We start from the raw sequence: 19,102 nt of genomic DNA on the forward strand, positions 1-19,102 counted from the left end.
TTGAAAGCATAAGATTAACTCCCATGAAAAAGGTGCCCTCCCTGTACCAGGAGGATGAAAGACATTCATTCTTATGGGGATGGGGAGTTGAGGCTGAGGGAAAGCTGTACAAACTTTATTATGCTAGTCCTTATCTTGCTACTTTTCCACAATTCACTGTCCTAGTCCTGAAGTGAAGTATAAGATACTTTTATGTTGCCTTAGCATCCATTTTGAATAGATTCAACTTTTTCATACCCAAAGCAGGGCTCAGTCATCCTTGACAGTTCTAGTTCCACATGACACCCAAATGGTTCAGGCCAGCAGCCAGAGATAAGAACTTAAAGGCATCTCTCTTGTCTAGCAGATGGGCTTCCCCACTTTATCGAAGCTTCCCTTAAAAGCACCATTCAGGCATTTGCCCAGGAACTTAAAGTGACCCCACACCGTAGCCCCTTATATATACTGCCGATTTGCACATGCATTTTCTCTCTCTGCCTGACTCCATTCCTGCCTCATGCAACCCGGGGATGGAGGACTGCCCTCCCAACCCATTCTGCCCTTCCTATCCAGGATCTGTAAGTAAAAATCTCTGAACTGGTTTCCTACCTGGTGGTGTATTCAGTTTGCACCTTTCATTTGAAGAACCAGTGGCTGCAGCTGCCTCAGGCCATGTTTTCCCAGGGATCCTGGGGGGAATATCAAGTCAGGCTCCCAGCACCAGGGTGATGGTCAGGCAGGTATAAGCTGGACGTGGGTCAGACAAGAGCCACAAGAGTGACTGCCACATAAACAAGATGAACAAGTTCCCCATGTGAGGGAGTCCCCAGGTTCCAGGTGGGCCAACTAGGCATAAAGTCATCCTCCATGAAAGGGATACACTGTGGACATTCATGTCCAGCTACCCCGCATTTCCCATCAGGACAGGGTTGCTAGCCAACCTGGCACTGGAACCCCATTAGCGAGAAGCTCTCAAAATAGCCCCAACTCCTTTTTCCTATCACATCTTTACAATTTACCAATTTACTACTCTTTGTCCAACATAATATATAAGCTTTCAACCCTTACAACTTCTCAGGTCTTTATTTTCCTGGTGAAGGCTCCCACATACATGTAAAAATTACTAAATAAAAATTCTATGCTTTTCTCTTGTTAATGTCTCTTTTGGCAGTCTAATTTAAAAGGCCCCAGCTGGAAAAACTAAGACAGGCAAGGGAAAAAATATTTTTTTCTCTCCTTCACACAATAGAAGTATATTTAAATTTTTTTTTTAAAAAAGAAAAAACTAAACTAAAAAAGACCACAGAGCCCTTCTGTTTCTAATCCCAGAAGCCAGTCTTGATTTTCACTGTGCAAAATGTATATTCAAAGGTACCAAGGAGATGATAAAGAAAATAATGTTTTCCATTGTCTCTGTTTTTAAGGCAGAAATGTTTTCATTCTTAAAGCATCTTTTAAGCCAACGGACAGAAAGGTTTCTAATATTCTATTGGCCAGAGGCTTACATACAAATGGCCTGGCAGGGCAGGTATTTTCTCCTTTAGCAGGTGAAGAAACAGAGACTTAGAAAGTTTCATCAACTGCCCAATTTCACAGCTGCCAAATGACAGATCCAGATTCAGAGCAGATCCGCCTGGCTTCAAAGCCCACAGCATGTCCTCTCAGGAAGCCACCTCCTTTCAGGATAAACAGCATTAAAGGAACCAGATCCGATGATTCCAAATTTACTTCTCTAACACCAACTTCTCACTTGCATCTTGATTCTATATCTCTAAACTACCCAGGAAGACATGTCTCCTTATCTCCTTCATTTGCATCTCTTTCACATGACACAAAACAAATCTATCACGTTCTCCTTGAACCTGGATTCCATTCAATCACTCAACAACCACTGCACTCCAGCCCGGGCTACAGGGTTGTTTTTTTTTTGTTTGTTTTTGTTTTTTTTTTTGAGACAAAGTCTCACTCTGTCACCCAGGCCGCAGTGCAGAGGCAGGATCTCAGCTCACTGTAACCTCCGCCTCCTGGGTTCAAGCGATTCTCCTGCCTCAGCGTCCTGAGGAGCTGGGACTACAGGTGCACACCACCACACCCGGCTAATTTTTGTTTTTTTTTTAAATAGAGATGGGGTTTCAAAACATTGGCCAGGCTGGTTTCGAACTCCTGACCTCGTGATCCACCCACCTCGCCCTCCCAAGTGCTAGGATTACAGGCGTGAGCCACCATGCCTGGCCAAAAAGAATGTATTTTTATATCCTGAAACTTAATGACAATGGTAATATTACTAACTTTTCTTCAAGGCTTACCATATGCCAGGTTTTGCTTAAAATTTATTTAGTGTATGTTGTGTATAATTTCAATTGATCCCCATAACAGCCCTCTGAAGTAGGATGAGTACTGGGCTAAGTGATGCCTTCACCTGCTTTGTGAAGCTTATAAATGAGAATGAGAGAAAGAGACTGAAAAACTAATTGCATTAATAATGTATTAAAATAAAATAGAGATAGGTGGTGCAAAGTAAAAGTGCAGGATGACATTATACAGGGAAATCTAATCTAATCTAATCTGGAAGATCACAGCAAATATACCAAGGAAGTAATAGTTAAGCTGAGGAGCAAGATGGCCGAATAGGAACAGCTCCAGTCTCCAGCTCCCAGCGCAAGCGACACAGAAGACAGGTGATTTCCGCATTTTCAACTGAGGTACTGGGTTCATCTCACTAGGGATTGTCGGACCATCAGTGCTGGTCAGCTGCTGCAGCCCGACCAGCAAGAGCTGAAGCAGGGTGAGGCATCACCTCACCTGGGAAGCGCAAGGGGGAAGGGAATCCCTTTTCCTAGCCAGGAGAACTGAGACACACAACACCTGGAAAATCGGGTAACTCCAACCCCAATACTGCGCTTTACCAAGGGTCTTAGCAAACGGGCACACCAGGAGACTATATCCCACACCTGCCCGGGAGGGTCCCACGCCGAGGGAGCCTCCCTCATTGCTAGCACAGCAGTCTGCGATCTAACTGCAAGGTGGCACCCAGGCTGGGGGAGGGGCGCCCACCATTGCTGAGGCTTACGTAGGTAAACAAAGCCTCTGGGAAGCTCGAACTGGGTGGAGCTCACAGCAGCTCAAGGAGGCCTGCCAGTCTCTCTAGACTCCACCTCTGGGGACACTAAACAACAACAACAAAAGCAGCAGAAACCTCTGCAGATGCAAACGACTCGGTCTGACAGCTTTGAAGAGAGCAGTGGATCTCCCAACACAGAGGTTGAGATCTGAGAACGGACAGACTGCCTGCTCAAGTGGGTTCCTCACCCCTCAGTAGCCTAACTGGGAGACATCCCCACTAGGGGCAGACCGACACCCCGCATTTCACAGGGTGGAGTACACCCCTGAGAGGAAGCTTCCAAAGCAAGAATCAGACAGGTACACTCGCTGTTCAGCAATATTCTATCTTCCGCAGCCTCCGCTGCTGATACCCAGGCAAACAGGGTCTGGAGTGGACCTCAAGCAATCTCCAACAGACTTACAGCTGAGGGTCCTGACTGTTAGAAGGAAAACTAACAAACAGGAAGGACACCCCCCACACCAAAACCCCATCAGTACGTCACCATCATCAAAGATCAGAGGCAGATAAAACCACAAAGATGGGGAAGAAGCAGGGCAGAAAAGCTGGAAATTCAAAAAATAAGAGCGCATCGCCCCCTGCAAAGGAACACAGCTCATCGCCAGCAATGGATCAAAGCTGGACGGAGAATGACTCTGACGAGATGAGAGAAGAAGGCTTCAGTCCATCAAACCTCTCAGAGCTAAAGGAGGTATTACGTACCGAGCGCAAAGAAACTAAAAATCTTAAAAAAAGGGTGGAAGAATTGATAACTAGAATAATTAATGCAGAGAAGGCCATAAACAAATTGACAGAGATGAAAACCATGACACGAGAAATACGTGACAAATGCACAAGCTTCAGTAACCAACTCGATCAACTGGAAGAAAGAGTATCAGCGATTGAGGATCAAATGAATGAAATGACGCGAGAAGAGAAACCTAAAGAAAAAAGAAGAAAAAGAAATGAACAAAGCTTCAAGAAGTATGGGCTTATGTAAAAAGACCAAATCTACGTCTGATTGGGGTGCTTGAAAGTGAGGGGGAAAATGGAACCAAGTTGGAAAACACTCTGCAGGATATCATCCAGGAGAACTTACCCAACCTAGTAGGGCAGGCCAACATTCAAATCCAGGAAATACAGAGAACGCCACAAAGATACTCCTCGAGAAGAGCAACTCCAAGACACATAATTGCCAGATTCACCAAAGTTGAAATGAAGGAAAAAATCTTAAGGGCAGCCAGAGAGAAAGGTCGGGTTACCCACAAAGGGAAGCCCATCAGACTAACAGCAGATCTCTCGGCAGAAACTCTACAAGCCAGAAGAGAGTGGGGGCCAATATTCAACATTCTTAAAGAAAAGAATTTTCAACCCAGAATTTCATATCCAGCCAAACGAAGTTTCATAAGTGAAGGAGAAATAAAATACTTTACAGATAAGCAAATGCTTAGAGATTTTGTCACCACCAGGTCTGCCTTACAAGAGACCCTGAAGGCAGCACTAAACATGGAAAGGAACAACCGGTACCAGCCATTGCAAAAACATGCCAAAATGTAAAGACCATCGAGGCTAGGAAGAAACTGCATCAACTAACGAGCAAAATAACCAGTTAATATCATAATGGCGGGATCAAGTTCACACATAACAATATTAACCTTAAATGCAAATGGACTAAATGCTCCAATTAAAAGACACAGACTGGAAAACTGGATAAAGAGTCAAGACCCATCAGTTTGCTGTATTCAGGAGACCCATCTCACATGTAGAGACATACATAGACTCAAAATAAAGGGATGGAGGAAGATCTACCAAGCAAATGGAGAACAAAAAAAAAGCAGGGGTTGCAATACTAGTCTCTGATAAAACAGACTTTAAACCCTCAAAGATCAAAAGAGACAAAGAAGGCCTTTACATAATGGTAAAGGGATCAATTCAACAGGAAGAGCTAACTATCGTAAATATATATGCACCCAATACAGGAGCACCCAGATTCATAAAGCAAGTTCTTAGAGACCTACAAAGAGACCTAGACTCCCACACAGTAATAGTAGGAAAATTTAACACCCCACTGTCAACATTAGACAGATCAATGAGACAGAAAGTTAACAAGGATATCCAGGAATTGAACTCATCTCTGCAGCAAGCAGACCTAATAGACATCTACAGAACTCTCCACCCCAAATCAACAGAATATACATTCTTCTCAGCACCACATCACACTTATTCCAAAATAGACCACATAATTGGAAGTAAAGCACTCCTCAGCAAATGTACAAGAACAGAAATTATAACAAACTGTCTCTCAGACCACAGTGCAATCAAACTAGAACTCAGGACTAAGAAACTCAATCAAAATTGCTCAACTACATGGAAACTGAATAACCTGCTCCTAAATGACTACTGGGTACAAAACGAAATGAAGGCAGAAATAAAGATGTTCTTTGAAACCAATGAGAACAAAGATACAACATACCAGAATCTCTGGGACACATTTAAAGCAGTGTGTAGAGGGAAATTTATAGTACTAAATGCCCACAAGAGAAAGCTGGAAAGATCTAAAATTGACACTCTAACATCACAATTAAAAGAACTAGAGAAGCAAGAGCAAACACATTCGAAAGCTAGCAGAAGGCAAGAAATAACTAAGATCAGAGCAGAACTGAAGGAGATAGAGACACAAAAAACCTCCAAAAAATCAATGAATCCAGGAGTTGGTTTTTTGAAAAGATCAACAAAATTGATAGACCGCTAGCAAGACTAATAAAGAAGAAAAGAGAGAATAATCAAATAGATGCAATAAAAAATGATAAAGGGGATATCACCACTGACCCCACAGAAATACAAACTACCATCAGAGAATACTATAAACACCTCTACACAAATAAACTAGAAAACCTAGAAGAAATGGATAATTTCCTGGACACTTACACTCTCCCAAGACTAAACCAGGAAGAAGCTGAATCCCTGAATAGACCAATAGCAGGCTCTGAAATTAAGGCAATAATTAATAGCCTACCAACGAAAAAAAGTCAAGGACCAGATGAATTCAGAGCTGAATTCTACCAGAGGTACAAGGAGGAGCTGGTACCATTCCTTCTGAAACTATTCCAATCAATAGAAAAAGATGGAATCCTCCCAAACACATTTTATGAGGCCAACATCGTCCTGACGCCAAAGCCTGGCAGAGACACAACAAAAAAAGAGAATTTTAGACCAATATGCCTGATGAACATCGATGCAAAAATCCTCAATAAAATACTGGCCAACCGGATCCAGCAGCACATCAAAAAGCTTATGCACCATGATCAAGTGGGCTTCATCCCTGGGATGCAAGGCTGGTTCAACATTCGCAAATCAAAAAACGTAATCCAGCATATAAACAGAACCAAAGACAAAAAACACATGATTATCTCAATAGATGCAGAAAAGGCCTTTGAGAAAATTCAACAGCCCTTCATGCTAAAAACGCTTAATAAATTTGGTATTGATGGAACATATCTCAAAATAATAAGAGCTATTTATGACAAACCCACAGCCAATATCATACTGAATGGGCAAAAACTGCAAGCATTCCCTTTGAAAACCGGCACAAGCCAGGGATGCCCTCTCTCACCACTCCTATTCAACATAGTGTTGGAAGTTCTGGCTAGGGCAATCAGGCAAGAGAAAGAAATCAAGGGTATTCAGTTAGGAAAAGAAGAAGTCAAATTGTCCCTCTTTGCAGATGACATGATTGTATATTTAGAAAACCCCATTGTCTCAGCCCAAAATCTCCTTAAGCTGATAAGCACCTTCAGCAAAGTCTCAGGATACAAAATTAATGTGCAAAAATCACAAGCATTCTTATACACCAGTAACAGACAGACAGAGAGCCAAATCATGAATGAACTTCCATTCACAATTGCTTCAAAGAGAATAAAATACCTAGGAATCCAACTTACAAGGGATGTAAAGGACCTCTTCAAGGAGAACTACAAACCACTGCTCAGTGAAATCAAAGAGGACACAAACAAATGGAAGAACATACCATGCTCACGGATAGGAAGAATCAATATCGTGAAAATGGCCATACTGCCCAAGGTAATTTATAGATTCAATGCCATCCCCATCAAGCTACCAATGACTTTCTTCACAGAATTGGAAAAAACTGCTTTAAAGTTCATATGGAACCAAAAAAGAGCCCACATTGCCAAGACAATCCCAACTCAAAAGAACAAAGCTGGAGGCATCACGCTACCTGACTTCAAACTATACTACAAGGTTACAGTAACCAAAACAGCATGGTACTGGTACCAAAACAGACATATAGACCGATGGAACAGAACAGAGTCCTCAGAAATAATACCACACAACTACAGCCATCTGATCTTTGACAAACCTGAGAAAAACAAGAAATGGGGAAAGGATTCCCTATTTAATAAATAGTGCTGGGAAAACTGGCTAGCCATAAGTAGAAAGCTAAAACTGGATCCTTTCTTACTCCTTATACGAAAATTAATTCAAGATGGATTAGAGACTTAAATGTTAGACCTAATACCATAAAAACCCTAGAAAAAAACCTAGGTAATACCATTCAGGACATAGGCATGGGCAAGGACTTCATGTCTAAAACACCAAAAGCAACAGCAACAAAAGCCAAAATTGACAAATGGGATCTCATTAAACTAAAGAGCTTCTGCACAGCAAAAGAAACTACCATCAGAGTGAACAGGCAACCTACAGAATGGGAGAAAATTTTTGCAATCTACTCATCTGACAAAGGGCTAATATCCAGAACCTACAAAGAACTCAAACAAATTTACAAGAAAGAAACAAACAACCCCATCAAAAAGTGGGCAAAGGATATGAACAGACACTTCGCAAAAGAAGACATTCATACAGCCAACAGACACATGAAAAAATGCTCATCATCACTGGCCATCAGAGAAATGCAAATCAAAACCACAATGAGATACCGTCTCACACCAGTTAGAATGACAATCATTAAAAAGTCAGGAAACAACAGGTGCTGGAGAGGATGTGGAGAAATAGGAACACTTTTACACTGTTGGTGGGATTGTAAACTAGTTCAACCATTATGGAAAACAGTATGGCGATTCCTCAAGGATCTAGAACTAGATGTACCATATGACCCAGCCATCCCATTACTGGGTATATACCCAAAGGATTATAAGTCATGCTGCTATAAAGACACAAGCACACATATGTTTATTGTGGCACTATTCACAATAGCAAAGACTTGGAATCAACCCAAATGTCCATCAGTGACAGACTGGATTAAGAAAATGTGGCACATATACACCATGGAATACTATGCAGCCATAAAAAAGGATGAGTTTGTGTCCTTTGTAGGGACATGGATGCAGCTGGAAACCATTATTCTCAGCAAACTATCACAAGAACAGAAAACCAAACACTGCATGTTCTCACTCATAGGTGGGAACTGAACAATGAGATCACTTGGACTCGGGAAGGGGAACATCATACACCGGGGCCTATCATGGGGAGGGGGCAAGGGGGAGGGATTGCATTGGGAGTTATACCTGATGTAAATGACGAGTTGATGGGTGCTGACGAGTTGATGGGTGCAGCACACCAACATGGCACAAGTATACATATGTAACAAACCTGCACGTTATGCACATGTACCCTAGAACTTCAAGTATAATAATAATAAAAAAAAAAAAAAAAGAAGAACCAAAAGCACCAAAAAAAAAAAAAATAGTTAAGCTGAAACCTGAAAGAGGGGGAGAAGTTACCCATTCAACGGAGGGGATACATGGGTTCTAGAGAAAGGACATAGGTAATGTACATGTTCCAAGGTGCGAAGGAGGTGGTACCTTCCAGGAAGTGAAAAACAGGTGGGCTGGAGTGTGGGGAGTGAGGAGAAGGAATTGCAGATCAATGTGGACAGGTTGGCAGGCTGCTGGACCACACAGTGTCCCATAGGCCATGTTGAGGACTTTTGAGATTAAAATTTGGATAATAGGCTGGGCACGGAGGCTCAAGCCTGTAATCCCAGCACTTTGGGAGGCCGAGACAGGCGGATCACAAGGTCAGGAGATCGAGACCATCCTGGCTAACCCGGTGAAACCCCGTCTCTACTAAAAAATACAAAAAACTAGCCGGGTGAGGTGGTGGGCGCCTGTAGTCCCAGCTACTCGGGAGGCCGAGGCAGGAGAATGGCGTAAACCCGGGAGGCGGAGCTTGCAGTGAGCTGAGATCCGGCCATTGCACTCCAGCCTGGGCAACAGAGCAAGACTCTGTTTCAAAAAAAAAAAAAAAATTTGGATAATAATTTCTTGTAGGGTGTTAGGTAAGAGAGAGACATGATTGTATTTGTGTTTTTAAAAGATCACTCAGCCATTGGATACAACAGACTGGAGAGGAGCAAGAGTGGAAAGAGGAGCCCATTAGGATGTGGCAGAAATTGCTAGTTGTCTGCTTAGGATATCCATTTCCCTCTAATAATGGATCCTGATTTTGGTACACAGAATAAAAGACTGTACTTCTCAGCTCCCTTTGCAACTAGGTTTAGCCATGTGGCTAAGTTCTGGTCATTGAGATATAGGCAGAAGTCTTGAATGGAACATAAGGCAAAGCTGCTAAAGGGATCTGACTCTGGTGGGAGATGTCCCTTCTTGCTTTTCTGCCATTCTTCCTTCCTCCAGCTTGCAATTCAGACAAGATGGCTGCAGCCATCTTTGGCAAAAACAAAAGATAAGCTAGGATTATGGAGAGGAAAGACAGGATCCAGGATCCCTGGATTGTATCCACTAGAGCAATTCTAGACAGCCCACTTCCAGTTTTTGGTTTGGTTTTTCCACACTGGGAGAAAGAAGAAACTTTATCTTGTTTAAACTATTACTTAGGGATTGTGTGTGATACATAGCCTAACCCAATCCTAACTGATACAGAGGCTACTGTATTCACCCAAGAAGAGGTAGTGGTGGCTTGGATCATGGTGGTGGCAGAGATAGGAGGAGAAAGAGCAGGACTGAGATATATTTAGAAGGTGGAACTAATAGAACCTGTTGAGAGTCCAGACAAGAGAGGGTGAGGAGGGGGTAAGTTTAGACAGACTCTCAGGTTCCTGGCACAAGCAACTGGGTAGACCATGGTACCAATTACTGAACTAGAGATTACAGGGGTAGGGGACATCTTGAGATTCTTTTCAGACATTTGAACTGAGACACCTGCAAGAACTCAGACCTCAGAATAGATATCAGGTTGGGAAACAAAGACTGGGAAAGTCATCTGCACACAGAAGCTAACTGAAGTCACTGGAATGGATGATGTCTTCTAAGGCAAGTACAGAGAGAGAAAAGCCCCAGGAAAGAACCCTGAGGAACACCCACATGTGAGAGGTGGGCAGAGAAAGGGCAGCCCTTGAAGGAGACAAGAAGTGGCCAGAAAGGATGAAGGAAAACCATGGATTTCACAGGAAGAGATACACACTAATTATTTACCGCATAAGCAAGAAGGGCCGTGGGCTATTGAAGCAGCAGGGAGAGAGAGCTGCTCACTGAAGTTCTAAGAGCAAGGACACAGGCTCTCAGAGGAGGATCACAGACAGCCAGGAGGAGGCTAAGGAAGTGGGGGAAGCAAAATGTTCTGAGTCTGGTGAGGTAGGAGCCATGTTCCGGCCTCCACCTGGAGAGACAAGCTGGGGAAAGACTGTGGAGGGATCTCCATGCCAGAAGGGGAGACGAGAAATCGTTCCCTTTCTCCCCAGAGAACCAAGAGCCCAGTCAGTGGTTCCTCAGCTCACAAAGGCAGGGAGAGTCACAGGGGAAGCCCCGAGGCTGCCAGATTCCAAATACTGTGGCTTATTCGGAGGTGGACAGGTTTCTACCTACCACACTGGAACTTCTTTCAAACAATTATCTTCAGTTTTTCATTGTTAAATAAATAAACGTGTAAAGGTATATGGGGTAGAAGGCAAGAAATTTTATTTACTCAAATCAGTGTGAACCATCAAAAAGAACAGATTTTTAGGCCAGGTGCAGTGGCCCATGCCTGTAATCCCAGCACTTTGGGAGGCTAAGGTGGGCAGATCACTTGAGGTCAGGAATTTGAGACCAGCCTGGCCAACATGCCAAAACCAATTTTTAGTCTCTACTAAAAATACAAAAATTGCGGGGCGTGGTGATGCACGCCTGTAATCCTAGCTACTTGGGAGTCTGAGGCAGGAGAATTGCTTGAACCCAGGAGGCAGAGGTTGTAGTGAGCCAAAATTGCCCCACTGCACTCCAGCCTAAGTAGCAGGAAAAAAAAAATGGATTTTTATATCCTGAAATTTAACAACAATGACAATATTACTAACTTTTCTTCAAGGCTTACCATATGCCAGTTTTGCTTTACATTTATTTAGTGCATGTTGTAGTTGTATCATTTCAACTGATCCCTGTAACAACCCTCTGAGGTAGTAACTATTTATTGAATCTGTTTTACAGATGAGGAAACTGAGGAAGAAAGTGGCTATGCTCACTTGCCCAGCATCATATAAGCTAGGGAGTGACAGAACCCAGGATTTGAACACTGGCTGTCCGACATCAGAACTAGTGCTTCTGGTTTCAAAAAATCTGCTTTTCCTAACTACAGAAAAGAACATTGCTGGCCATTACATTAAAGTAAGCAAAGGGAAAATAATTATGCAAAGCTGCAGGCAGGAAAATAATTTTCACTTCACTTGAGAACTGAGTGAACTAGCTAGACAAAGGCGAGCTGAGTTGTTTTTGTTTTCTTTAACTCAGTCTATCACAGTAACTAAGAATAAAAAGAACTTGGATTTTATGGCCAGGCGCAGTGGCTCACACCTGTAATCTCAACACTTTGGGAGGTTGAGGCAGGACGATCACTTGAGGCCAGGAGTTTGAGACCAGCCTGGTCAACACAGTGAAACCCTGTCTTTACTAAAAACAGAAAAAAATTAGCTGGGTACAGTGGTGTGCACCTGTAATCCCAGCTACTGGGGAGGCTGAGGCATGAGAATCACTTTAGCCTGGGAGGCGGAGGTTGCAGTGAGCCGAGACTGCGCCACTGCACTCCAGCCTGGGTGACAGAGCAAGACTCTGTCTCAAAAAAACAAAAACAGCCGGGCACGGTGGCTCACGCCTGTAATCCCAGCACTTTGGGAGGCCGAGGCGGGTGGATCACAAGGTCAGGAGATCGAGACCACGGTGAAACCCCGTCTCTACTAAAAATTACAAAAAATTAGCCGGGCGCGGTTGTGGGCGCCTGTAGTCCCAGCTACTCGGGAGGCTGAGGCAGGAGAATGGCGTGAACCCGGGAGGCGGAGCTTGCAGTGAGCCGAGATCGCGCCACTGCACTCCAGCCTGGGCTGGGCGACAGAGCGAGACTCCGTCTCAAAAAAAAAAAAAAATTAAAAAAACAAAAACAAAAACTTGGGTTTTAGACAGCTCATGGTAGCAGCAGTTTGCTCATTCTCAGAACTGTTCCTCTACACAGAGCCCCCTGCAATGTGCTTCTCACAAATGCATACTGCGCAGACCATTCAGTCAGCCCTGCACATGAGAACAAAGGAAGGTGTAACCCCAACATAATGGTCCCCATGTGACCCAGACACTGGGGTCAGGTGCACGAAACTGTTCCACTTTTAGTCAAAGCTCACTGATGTATAAGTGAGTCTGAGACAGGGTATCTGGGGCTCTGGAAAAAAAGAACCAATATTTCCACCAGAGACACAAATAGCAGGCCTTAGCATTTCAAATGAAGGCTTTTAAGCGAGAAAAGTTACCGAGAATTCATAGTAGGGGTTCATGAAGCTACACTGAGATGTCTAAAATAAGCAGTCATAATTCATCAGAATTTGAAAGAGCCACTTTGGGTTAACTCAGAGAAACTTGCAAGCATAGAGGCACTCGCTTTACAGGCAGTACAGACACGAGGAGGAGCTAAGTATCCATGGGAATCTGTACAACTCAAGGAGCCATTATTAGAAACCACCATATATCAAGTCCTATGCAGGCGCTGGGGGAAGGAGGATACAATGATAAGCAGACAGGATCTCCTTCTCAATGTGCTTTCCTATATTTGCATTTGGTCAATGTGCAGAAAACAGTTAACACAGCAGGCCTGACACTGCTATTCTTAGCCAGGCTTACTTGCCTTTCTAGATTGGCCCTTGGCTGGCATCTGGGAACTTGAATTTGGGGAGGGTCCCATGATTTCCAGCAATAATGAGTGCCGCAAGGTGTCTTAACGGTTTATACAAACAAAATGGTTCATGCTGAACACCTGACTGCCTTCTGGGAGTCTGGAACTTGGGCACATGCTAGGCAGAGGGGCCTATGTGACCAGCTCCCAGTTAAAAACCTTGGACACTGAGTGATAAGTTTTCTGGTGGGCAATATCTCACCTGTTGTCACAGCTCACTGATGGAGGTTTTAAGCCCACCCTATGTGACTCCACTGGGAGAGGACTCTTGTAAGCTTTGGAAGCTTGCGTCTGGTTTCCTCCAGACTTCACATGCCTTTTCCTTTTGCTGATTTTGCTTTGCATCTATCTCTTCGCTGTAATAAATGATAGTCACGAGTACAGCTATTATCTAAGTCCTATAAGTCAGCAATCTGCAACCTTTTTGGCATCAGGGAATGGTTTTGTGGAAGACAATTTTTCCATGGACCGGGGGTGAGGGGGATCATTTCAGGATGAAACTAATTCCATTTCAAATCATCAAGCATCAGGTTTTCACAAGGAGCACAAAACCCAGATCCCTCACATATGCAGTTCACAACAGGGTTCGTGCTCCTATGAGGATCTAATGCCAACATTGATCTGAAAGGAGGTGGAGCTCAGTGGATAATGCTTGATTGCTCACTGGCTGCTCACCTCCACCTGCACAGCCCAGTTCCTAACAGGCCACGAACCAGAACTGGTACTGGTATGTGGTGCAGGGGCTGGGGACCCCTGCTTTAAGTCCTGCTAGCAAATCATCAAATCTGGTGGTGGTCTTGGAGATCCCCACCCCTGACACAGCTGGTTAACTAGAATGAGCTTCAGTGTAAGAAAGACCTGGTTTAAATGCCAACTTTGACACTTATTAGTTGCGAATCATTGACTTAGTTAATTAAACTCCCTAACCCTTGGATTTCTCTGAAAACTAAGATAATACAACTTGCCTCAGAAGACTGTGGTCAAGATTAAAGAAGTTATAGACAATAAATATTATATCCCTTTCTCTTTAGACTAACATGTGAATGGCACCCTCTAGGGTTATGCAGTACCTGGCCTGCACAATAGTAGGCGGCCTCAGTGAGGCTCACTTCACCTGACTCTCCCTTCCACTCACTGGTGTGCTGGAGTCAGCTCATGCCAGCTCATGAGAGCCCACTGTGCATGCCGTTCCCAGCTCTGTGCTCCATGACGTCATGTAGGGGCCAGAGAACTGCCATAGTGGGAGTACTTATACCATGAAAATTGGCAAATGCTGAAAATCAGGCTTCTTCCTCTACTCCCAGTTGCTAAATATATACTATTACTAGCACATCACTGTCCCCTACATTTTAAAAATCAAATAAAGAGGAGGTTCCCACCAAACGGGAGGTTTTGTAGCCTATATGCATTTTTTAAAATAAGCTACATATGAAGATGCTCAATGGTATTAGCCATAGGGAAAGGCAAAACCACAATGAGATACCACTTCATGCTCACTAGGATGGCTATAATCAACAAGAGAGATAATAACAAGCGTAAAGAAAGATTTGAAGAAATTGGAACCCTCGTACACTGCTAATGGGAATGTAAGAAGTCACAGCTGCTTTAGGAAACAGTCTAGCAGTTCCTCAAAAGGTTAAACATACTCAAAGCCAAAGCAATTCAGCTCCTATATCCCAGAGAAATGAAAACATATGTCTACACAAAAACTTGTACATGAATATTCATATCAGTTCTATTTCCAGTAGCCCAAAGGTGGAAACAACCCAAATGCCCATCAACAGATGAATGAATAAACAAAATGTGGTCTACCCATGCAATGGAGCCATGAAAAGGAATAAAGTACTAATATATGCTACAACTTGAATGAACCTTGAAAACATTATGCTTAGTGGAAGAAACCAGACACAAAAGTAACATATTGTAGGATTCTACTTATACAAAATATCCAGAATAGTCAAGTCCATATAGACAAGAAGTAGATTAGTGGTTGCCAGGGGCTGGGAGGAACAGGAAATGGGGACTGACTTCTTAAGGTGGACAGTTTCTATTTGGGTTGATGAAAAAGTTTTGGAACTAGATAGTGGTGATTTTTTAACAACGTTATAAATGTACTTAATGTTACTGAATTGTACACTCTAAAATGGTTACAAGAGTAAATTTTATGTTATGTGTATTTTTCCACAATAAGGAAAAAGAGATATTAAGAGAGTTAGACAAGCCACAAAGTGCAAAGCATACACAGACAATGAGCTTCATTCAGAAGATGTATTTTTATACCTTTTAAAAACAAATAAGAAAAAGACAGAAACCTAAGAAACAAAATGTAGAAATAGGTATTTCGATAGAGTGTAAATGTCAATGGACAGTGAACACATGGAGATTTGCTCATCTTCATTAGTGTTAAAAGAAATTGCAAGTTAAAAATATAGTGAAATACCCTACACACACACCAGATAAGGCAGTATTTAAAAGTGTAAAATGTCAAAAGTTGGCCAGGCGTGATGGCTCACACTTGTAATCTCAGCTCTTTGGAAGGCCTAAACAGGTAGATCGCTTGAGCTCAGTCTTCAAGATCAGCCTGGGCAACATAGGGAGACCTCGTTGCTAAAAAAAAAAAAAAAAAAAAAAAGTCAAAAAAATTAGTTGAGCGTGGTGATATGCACCTGTAGTCCTAGCTATCAGGGAGGCTGAGGCAGGAGGATTGGTTGAGCCCAGGAGGTCAAGGCTGAAGTGAGCCATAATCACTCCACTGTTCTCCAAGCTGGACAACAGAAACCATGTCTCAAAAAAAAAAAAAAAAAATCCACAAAGAAAGAGGAGCAAGGGTTCAAAGGGAGGAGACAGAGATCTTCTGCACTGTTGACAGGAATCCAGGAAAGGTAGAATTTGAATTAGGCCTTAAAGAATGTGTAGGGTTTAGGTAAGCAAAAAAGGATGGGCATTCCAGGACAGAAGAATGGACCAGGTGGTAGGAACAAGAAAATAGAGTTCAATAGGAATCAGACAGTTTGACTGCAGCAGCAGAGAACCATGGGGAAAACATGGAATGAAGCTGAATAGGTAGACTGAGGCCCCAGAAGACAGTCTGACAGACTAGTGATTCTGGAATTTATCTGGCAGGCATCAGCTGCTTTAACCCTACACGTCTTGAGTTGCTAGGATACTGCTTGTAACTACAAACCCTGTGTGTCTCATTCCCAAATGTCCTTATAGGCTCCTTGTATTCCTCTGAAGGAAAGGCATTCTTCAAGACATCCTCAAAGAAAATATGTTTTCAATGTTGTAAAATAAACACATTAAAGAATTTCCAGACCAGGCATGGTGGCTCATGCCTGTAATTCCAGCACTTTCGGAAGCTGAGGCAGGAGGGTCACTTGAGTCCAGGAGTTCGAGACCAGCCTGGGCAACAAAGCAAGACCATGTCTCTACAAAAAAAAAAAAAAAAAAAAATTTCGCATGCATGGTGGCACATGCCTGTGGTCCTACCTACTCAGGAGGCTAAGGTGGGAAGATCACCTGAGCCCGAAAGGTTGAGGCTGCAGTAAGCCATGATTGTACCACTGCACTCCAGCCTGGGCGACAGAGCAAGATCTCGTCTCAAAATAAAAAAACAAAAATCCAGAATTTAAGCATAATGGATTGATCACAAGCTATTAACTCCTTTCCCTTATTGCACTCCATTAAAATGGTAGGAAAAGGATTTTTTAAAGTGTATTAATCCCAATAGAAGAAGAGAAGAGGAAATTGAATGAAAGATAACACCACCATTTGGAAGAAAGAAGACCAAGGCAAACAGAATAAGTCAACATGCCCACACCTACCAATGAGGACCCCAATGAGAACACAGTGATACGTCCATCTGTGGTCCAGGCAGGTTCAGAACTTGAGAGGCGAAGAGCCAAAGTCTGAGCAGAGGGTGGGAGTGGCAAGTCTCCTCTATCCCACTTAGCCAACAACTGCGGCCAGCACATATGAATGCTTTATAACCACTTCTCCATCTGAGAATCATAATATTTGACCATGAAAGGGATTCTGGTGAGCAGACAGTCTAATTTCCTCAGTGTAGGGTGGAAACTGAGGCACTGACAAGATGCATGACTTCTACAGGATCACACTGGCTAGCAGAGCCAGAACTAACCCCAAGCTTCTAACTGCCAGTTCATGTTTCACTGTGCCCCGGCATGGCAACATGCATGAATAAGCAAAATCTTGTCTCTCCCATCTCAAAACCCTCCAAAATCTGCCTGTTACTTAAAAAACAAAAACAAAAACCAAATAAACAAAAAAATGAATTTGCCCAGCTCTCTGGCCTCCTCCTCTCCCATGCCCACCCCACTCCACCTCAGCTCCTCTCCCTCTCTGCTGTTCTTTGAGCAATAAAGCATCTCCCACCTCCCTGGGGTCCTTTGTACTCTTGGCTTCTCCGTGGTCTGCCCTGCTCTTCCTGCGGTCTCTGTTCCCTGCCTACAAAAACAGCATGCAAGGCCCTCTCTCTCTCATGCGGCTTTACTTTTCTCATGGCAGGGGGATATTTACTGGTATCTGTAGCTGTCAGAATCTCCCCTTTAGAAGGTAAGTTCCAGGAGAACAGGGCATTTACCTTCTATACTAGTATGTCCACAGAGCCTACAAAAGTACTTGGCACAAAGTAGGTGCTTACAATATTTTTGTTAAATGAATAGATTCAAGTAAAAAAGAATTTGGGGGGGGGGAGGTAGCTAAGAAATTCAAGTAGAGATGTCCATGGGTGCCTTCCAAGTTAGACAGGCTGGGTCTGAATTCAATTATCCCACCGTGGTAGCCACTATGAATTATAAATCTAGATTTCTCTAATTCTAAATTTGTATTTCAGTCAATTCAGAAAGTTTAAGCTTACTGGGTAGATATATTCCTCCACCACTCCCCTTCAATGCCTCCCTCCAGAACGCACAGCTTATAACTTTCTTAGCATAGAAAGTTTTAACCCCATGCTTTTAAATGTTCTTGTTTAGCATTTAAAATGCCATTTTAATTTTTTTCATTTTTTTCTTCTCATAATTTGGATTAAATTCAATAGAAAATAACCCTTCCATAACAAAGTTGATGATAGAAAACTTTGTCTCTATGTAACGGCTAAATGTAGCATGGTATCATGGTTAGTTACAAAATAAATTTATAGACAGGCACTGTGCCTCACTTTGGGAGGCTGAGGTGGGAGGACTGCTTGAGCCCAGGAGTTAGAGACCAGTCTGGCAACATAGAGAGAGCTCATCTCTACGAAAAAAAAATTAAAAATAATAAATAATTAGTCGGGCATGGTACCAAACGCCTATATCCCAGCTATTCGGGAGGCTGAGGTGGGAGGACTGCCTGAGCCCAGGATTTTGAGGCTGCAGTGAGTTGTGAACATGCCAATACACTCCAGCCTGGGTAACAGAGTGAGACCCTGTCTCAAAAAAAAAAAAATAGATTTATAAAAAATCAAGCTTGATGATATATTAACAATAATTACAACATATCATGGGGAAAAAAACCTATTCACAAGAGTAGCTAAAACCATAAAATACTCAGGAATACATTTAACAAGAAAAGTGTAGGACTTTTAAAACAACAATTGTTTAACTCTATTCAGGGAAATAAAATTAATAGATTAAAGTAGAGATATACCACTTTGTTTTTCAAAGGAAGAACTTCGAGAACATAAACCAATTGTAAACGTGCTTGTTTTTTAAACTGTTTTACAGTGGAAATGTTTGAGAGTATTTCACTGGCAGAGTTTGTAGATATTGTCAGATATTAGAACAAATGAAATGTTTTATGCTCTACAAAGGCAGATCGAGATTTTGAGGGACCTGAAGCTTA

At 42.8% G+C, this 19,102-nt stretch overlaps 1 protein-coding gene across 4 annotated transcripts in view; it reads right to left on the bottom strand.

Moving 5' to 3' along the window:
* TEC (tec protein tyrosine kinase) overlaps nt 1-19,102 on the bottom strand; it is a 140,773-nt gene that overhangs the window by 61,687 nt on the left and 59,984 nt on the right. The window lies entirely within an intron of this gene.

Source organism: Macaca mulatta, chromosome 5 (genome assembly GCF_049350105.2).
Source record: "Macaca mulatta isolate MMU2019108-1 chromosome 5, T2T-MMU8v2.0, whole genome shotgun sequence".
Taxonomy (NCBI): domain Eukaryota; kingdom Metazoa; phylum Chordata; class Mammalia; order Primates; family Cercopithecidae; genus Macaca; species Macaca mulatta.